A 7,453-nucleotide genomic window follows, 5' to 3' on the forward strand; every position below is an offset into this window, starting at 1 on the left:
CCCATCCTGTGCCTATAAAGACTCCAGACTCAGTCAGTAGAGGGGAGAGGGCCTGACTTTGGGGAAGACCTTTCCAACTCCCCTTTCCATTGAGAGCTATTTTCGTTGCTCAATAAAATTCTCAGCCATCACCATCCTTCAATTGTCCATGTGACTTCATTCTTCTTGGATGCCGGGCAAGAGTGGGACCCACCTAGTGTGAGTACCCAGAAAGGCTGTCACACTGGCCCTTTGCCCTTGCCTGTGGAGGGCAGCCACCTCACGTGACAAGGCAGGGGGACAAGTGAGCTGCTAACACACCTCCATCCACAAACGGCAGAACTAAAGGGGCACTGTAACGCTGCCTCTGGGGCTTTGGGGTCACAGGCACCCTCACCTGGGTGCTGCAACATGCCTAGTCTGGCTGCAGGTCCTGCATGGAGCCTGCTCCTGTGTCTCCACCCGGAGTGGCCGGCCAGATCCCACACTCGCTCGCTCACATGCTCCCTCCTGCAAGGGGTTGAGCACAGAGAGCTGAGTAGACGAGGTGACCCTTCTTTGAGTCCCGTGAAAGGACCAAGAAAAACCTTGCATTATTAGGAGAGGGAATGCCAGGCCATGGCCTGGCCAGATTTTCTGGTCAAGAGGCCTCATTGAGGTCAAGAGGCCTCAAGCCCATGTGGACTTGAGGTCTAAATCCCCTCTGTGTGTTTTTTTCATCAGGATGGGCAGATTATTCTCCCTGAGTGCCTTGTCAGTTCACCGATCCACTCTTGCCCCTTTACCAAACCTTGGTCTCCAAATCTGTTAGGAAATCCGGATGTTACCTGGGAAGACCAAGACCTCAGTGACTGGGAGCTGGGGAGGGGATGGGTCTGGCTTTTGGAAACTCAATGCCCCACATTCAGCAATGACCCACAGACGTGGGCCAGCTCTTTGTTGTCCCGGGAAGTGGGCAGGGGTGGGGGTTTGCACAGGGTCAGTGTGGTCACCTGGACACACAGGGAAGCTGCAAGATGGCTGTTAGCAAAAGACAAGTACCAGGCGAGCCCACCTGGCTCATAGCTTTAAACACCTCCACAGCTTGGTGACTCCAAGGTTCCATCTCCAGCCACACCTTTGTCCTGAACTCTGCTCATGAGTCCACATGTCCCCTCTGCTCCTCACTCAGCATCTGAAAGGTGACTCGACTTCACACCTCAATCAGTCCTGACCTTTCCCCATAAATGTCAGTTGCTCTAACCCAAAACCTGGTATCATCCCTGACTCCCCTCTCTCACCCCACGTTCCATCAGAGGGCAAGCCTGTGGCTGTGCCTGTAAAATGTCCAGGACCTGACCGCTTTCCATCTACCAGGTGCCCCCATCCCAGCATCTCTTGGCCCCCAGCACATGTCTCCCTGTCTCTTGCCCCCTGCCCCCAGTCTGTTCTTGGCTCAACAGCCAGACTATGCCATCAAAACATGAGTCAAGTCCTGTCACTCCACCACTCAGAACTTTCCAAGGTTTTCTAGTGTTGCTCAGAATAAAAGCCAGGGTCATTCTGAGGGCCTCAGCAGCCCTGTGGACTCTCAGACCTCTCCTGCTGCTTCCTCCCACATTGACACAGCGACAGCCATGCCCGCCACCTCCCTGGGCCTCTGGCACTGCTCCACCCCAGTCAAAGCCCAGTTAGAATTATTGATGCAAATCCTCATGGCCAAGATCATCAAGACATCGACCGCCAAGCTTTCTGGCCAGGGATTTCAGCTGCAGAACTGTTTGCAACACTTAGCTGCAATGGAAGTGCCAATTCTGGAACTGGTTTCCGTGTTGTTGGCTCACTTCTTCTTACCCCTGAGCACACTTGGAAGACTACAGACTTAGATAAGTGAGGAGGAGGCAGGAGTCTTTTGAATTACATGGTTATTATTTTTTTCTTTAACTGGGAGTGAACTCCACTGTGTCTTGAGAAAGAATTCTTGACTTGCCTTGCAGATAAGAAATGCTGCTGTGGAGGCTGAGTAGAGGCAGGAACAGCTGTCTTCCCTTTAAGACTTCCCTTTAAGACTTGGAGATGACCCTAGGGAGGGCAGCAAAGGCGTCTGCAGAACCATCTTGGCTGTTCCCCCCTGGACAGGAATGCGGGGAGCTGCAGGGAGGGCCATGGTGATGGCCCTCTGTACCTTGGAATACACTAAGATCTCCAGGGTGTGGTGGGTCCTGGTGTGATGGGTGCAGATGCCCACATATCCCACTGTTAGGAGTGTCCTCACAGTTGTATCCTGCCATGTGCAAAATGGCTGCAAGTTCAAGGCTGCATATTGCAGTGTCCTGTGCAAAAAACTGTGAAAAGATTGGGAATGAGTTATGCAAATCAATAGGTGATTGGTTTATTAAGTGCATCCACATGGCAGAATATTATGAAGCTCTCAAAAAGAACAGGGCAGTCAACTGATGATGAATCACATTAACTTAATAAGGAAGAAAAACCATTTTATTAAATCAAATAGATGGAGGAAAAAGTACACTAATTCATGATAAAAACTCTCATACATAGGGAATCAAACTTTCTTAATCTGATCAAAGACATCCATAGAAAACCTACAGCTCGCTTCATATTTAATGGTGAGATATTGGATTCTCTCCCCATAAGATCAAGAACATGGCAAGAATGTTCACTGTCACATCTTCCAAATGATATTAGAGATCATAGAGATTGCAATAAGGCAAGAAAAAAATTTAAAAAGACATAGAGTAGGAAGAAATAAGTACATTAGCACAACTCACAAGATTGTTATGTAGGAAAGAGTTAACACAACAGGCCCTAACTACTCTGTTTGGAAAGGTCTGCCTGCAAGGTAGGCCCTTAAGTAGCATCTGGGAATTTAGATGTGGGTAGGGTTCTCACCACTGTAATTGATATGAGTAGCTTACTGTGCCTAAACTGTTGATACAAATAGTATGCCTTTTGGTTCACTTGCTTTCCTTCCTGAACTCTGGAATTTTGACCATGCCAAGCAGAGGCTGGATACGGTATAAGGCCAGCACTCCTGAAAAGTCCTGGCTGCTTAATCTCAAATGAGCTTCCCTCATCGATAACATGTCACACACATTGTCACAACTTGTTGCTGGGAAAATTAAGCATGTCCTGCATGACCCCACCGGGAGAGACCCTTCGAAGCTTATGCCTAGTCTCCCCCAGACTCCACTCGCATGCACCTTTTCCCTCTGCTGATGTTGACTTTCGTTCTTTCCCTGGAAGCTGTAGTTTTCTGAGCCTTCTTAGGGAATCATCAGACCTGAGGGTGGTCTTGACAGTCCCCCACAATAGTTGTGCAGAAAATCCTAAGAAGTCTACAAAAAAGCCACTAGAACTAATAAGTGAATTTAGTGAGGTTGCAGGATACAAGGTTCATATCAAAAATCTAGTTTATTTCTATTCTTGCAAAAAAGGAATCATATCAATTTTTCGATGACATTTACTGTGTCGAAAACACAGCAGACTTAGAATGAAATTTTAATTAAAAATATGGAAGACTTACTGTATTTTGGAAACCACAAATTATTTCTGAGAGAAATTAAAGAAGAGCTAAATAAATGGGTGTGCCACATTTACATATTGGTGATGTGTTTACTTACTGGTTGCATATCAGACTGGTGATACAGCACCATTTCAACCAAGTGAGAAATGAAGAATATTTTCAATGAAAAAATTAGCAGTTAAAAAACCAATAAAAATTTTTGAGTCATATAGATACCCAAATGGAGAAAAATGAATTTTGACTCCAACTCGTATCATTTACAAAACTGAAATGGATTATTAATATAAATAGAAAAAGCAAACCCATAAAATCTTTAAAAATATATGGAAAGGGTGGGCGCGGCGGCTCAAGCCTGTAATCCCAGCACTTTGAGAGGCCGAGATGGGCAGATCATGAGGTCAGGAGATCAAGACCACCCTGGCTAACACGGTGAAACCCTGTCTCTACTAAAAAAAAAAAAACTAGCCGGGTGAGGTGGCGGGCACCTGTAGTCCCAGCAACCCGGAAGGCTGAGGCAGGAGAATGGCGTAAACCCGGGAGGTGGAGCTTGCAGTGAGCTGAGATCTGGCCACTGCACTCTAGCCTGGGCGACAGAGCCAGACTCTGTCTCAAAAAAAAAAAAATATATATATATATATATATATGTAAGAAAAGGATCTTGGTTAGGCAAAGATTTTTAAACAGGATGATAAAAAGCACTAACCACAAAAGAAAAGGAAAAAAAAGTGTACATTGATGAAATTAGAACTTCTCTTCATCAAAAGAAAACGCTACGAGAATAAAAAGGCAATTCATCAAGAGGGGGAAGTTATTTGCAATGACACTTCCATCCCCTGGAGGACTCACATCCACATTATATTATGATGGTGCAAAAGTAATTGCGGCTTTTGCTATTTCAGTGACAAAAACTGCAGCTACTTTGTCACCAACTTAATATAAGAGGTTCTTACAAATCATGGAGAAAATGACTGGTACGCTGATGCTTTAAAGATGAGAAAGAGGCTTTGACAAAATGACCAATGTAAGTGAAAATACGCTCAATATCATTAGTTACCGGGTAAATGCAAATTAAAACCACCAGGAGCTACTGCATCTTCAGCAGAATGGCAAAGAAAAGGCTGAGAAGCCTATCTGTTGTAGAGATGTGTTCTCCAGTTGCTGATGGGGTGCACATGGGAACAACGCCTTGGGGAGATTGTTTGGCAGCGTCTCTTAAAGCCAAGTGTTCATGTACCCTGTGAGCCAACAACCCTACTCTTGGGAGTGTTCCCAGGGATGTAACCTTCATGCTCACCAGAAGACATATGCAAGAACGTTCATAGTGGCATTATTTGTAAATAGCTAAAAAAGGAAACAGTTGGCAACAGCCTAAATATCAATCAGCAGTAGAATGAATAATCTGAAGTACAGCCACACAATGGAAAAATGCATGGCAACGGAAAGAAACCAAGAAAGCAGCAATGGCTACGTCCAGCAGCATGGCTGAGTCTGCACACGGGACGTTGAGCGAAGGAAGCAGACCCGAGGCTGTGTACCACGTGAGTTCCTCTATATGGCGGCCAAGGGCAGGAAAGACTTACTACTATAATTAAAGACAGAAGCATGGTTACCTCCAGGGACCATGGAGCTGGGTGGGGTAACCTAGCTGGAAGGGAGCAGGGTGCTGCCTTGAGGACACATGAAATATTCCAGGCTTTGGTCCAGTTACTCAGGAGTAGGCAAATGTGAGTCATCCCTCTGCACCTGAAATGAATGCATTTCATGTCTGTAGATGGTATCTTTCCACTAGGAAGGGAAGAAAGCCAGGCAGCTCATGCAAATGCACCTGCAGAGGATGAGGCTGGGCTGGGACCAGAAACACAGGTGTGGACAGGGCCCTGCAACAGGAAAGCTGTAAGCGGGTCTCCTGGAGGGAGGTGCTGTTGGGAGGGCAGTGGCTACAGTGGCTTTTTATAGAGACCCTGTGGATGCAGAAGGAGCTGATGGGGGACAGAGCCCCTAAGCAAACGACAAAAGTGGGAGCTTGGAAACCCAGGCCCCTGGTGATGACCAGCATTTACTGCCCCCTGACCAAGGGCAAGGCCCTCATCTCAGTCCTTGCTGTACAGCGACTCAGACTCCCTGAGCTAGGTAGGCGTCACGCTTGACATTGCTCCCACTTAACAAGGGGGGAACAGCAGTGCCAGGTCTCAATTTTGTCCAGTTCCCAGCAAGCGCAGAGCCAACATCCTTATTGCCCAGCACTAGGGTCCTCATGCTTAAGCACGAAGCTGTAAGTTCTGTCTCCCACCACACTCTTTCCTTTCTTTTTTTTATTTTTGAGATGGAGTCTTACTCTGTCACCCAGGCTGGAGTGCAATGGCATGATCTTGGCTCACTGCAACCTCCACCTCCCTGGTTCAGGTGATTCTCCTGCCTCAGCCTCCCGAGTAGCTGGGACTACAGGTGCACGTCACCACACCCAGGTTATTTTTTTTATTTTTATTTTTTAGTAGAGATGGAGTTTCTCCATGTTGGCCAGGCTGGTCTTGAACTCCTGACCTTAGGTAATCTGCCCACCTCAGCCTTGGCCTCAAACTCCTGGGCTCAAGGGACCCTCCTGCCTCAGCCTCCTGAGTAGCTTGGACTACAGGTGTGTGCCACCACACTCAGATAACTTTTTAATTTTTTGTAGAATCAGGGTTTTGCTATGTTGCCCAGGCTGGTTTTGAATTCCTGGCTTCAAGGGATTCTCCTGCCTTGGCCTCCCAAAGTGCTGGGATTACAGAAGTGAACCACAGCACCCGGCCCACGCTCGTGCTTACAGCCTTCTGTCTCTTTTTTTCTGATAGAATTCTAACAGTCCCAAAGCTCTGTCCTCCAGACCCTTAGAATCTAGAGCAGCAAATTTAGAGGAAAAAGAGGGTTTCCCAGTTAAGTCCCGGTGATAACAGTCAACATCTGGTTGGCCATCACGTGGTGTTTATGGAGGTAGCATTAGGAACTGGCCCCTGACATACGGAAGTGAGGATGTTCAAGTCCACTACTCCAGCGGGGTGTGGTGGCGGGCACCCATAGGCCCAGCTACTGGGGAGGCTGAGGCAGGAGAATCGCCTGAGGCCAGGAGTTTGTGTACGGCCTGGGCAACGTAGCAAAATTCCATCTCAAATTTGTTTTCACGTGAACGACTCCACGGAGGCCCCCTGCATTCACCTCCCAACGGGCAGGGACAGTGCCATCACGCCTGTCAGTCGGGCTTCAGCAGTCCTGACTACCTTCTGTTTGCACAGCCTCAATCGTCTCGTTGAAATGTGCAGCATCTCCACGCTGAGCTGCCCCGTGTCCTTCCACAGCTGCCTGGTACTGTGGTTTCAGTCCAGGTGAATGTCCTGCCCACACAGGTGAGCTGCACCTTCCTCTGCCCTTGCCTGCTCCCAGCCAGACGACCTGGACCCTCCTCCCTGCTCCACCTGTGCGGCTACCCCTCCTGTATCCCCAAGAGACCTCCCAGGCCTCCCCTGCTCAGAGCTGAGGGCAGGGATACCCCATACTTTGAGCTCTCTCTTCAGCCTCCCAGTTTCTCAACCATCCCGGCAAAAGTCTTAGGGCCTCTGTTGTCCTTGGCAGGACAGATCCCTGGACGGTCACACACTCCAAAACAACCAAAAGGATGCATATAGATAAAGTAGAAACACGAACATAAAAGCAAAAAGGTAATATTCTGGCGCCACTGCTGCCAGGGGCTGATACCCGCACAGGGCGGGGCCCCTGAGGTCATGGCTGTGTTGCAGCACAGAGCCATTATTGTGCATGATGATGGCCTGAGCCACCCAGAAGAGGCCACCTGACACTCAGCATCCCTGCTCAGGAAGGCAGGAAGGTTTGTAACGCCCTTTAGAGATCTTGGTGCATTTAAAAACATCCTGCTCAGCCATGTGCGGTGGCTCAAGCCTGTAATCCCAGCACTTTGGG

Source organism: Colobus angolensis, unplaced genomic scaffold (genome assembly GCF_000951035.1).
Source record: "Colobus angolensis palliatus isolate OR3802 unplaced genomic scaffold, Cang.pa_1.0 Scaffold84, whole genome shotgun sequence".
NCBI classification, from domain to species: Eukaryota; Metazoa; Chordata; class Mammalia; order Primates; family Cercopithecidae; genus Colobus; species Colobus angolensis.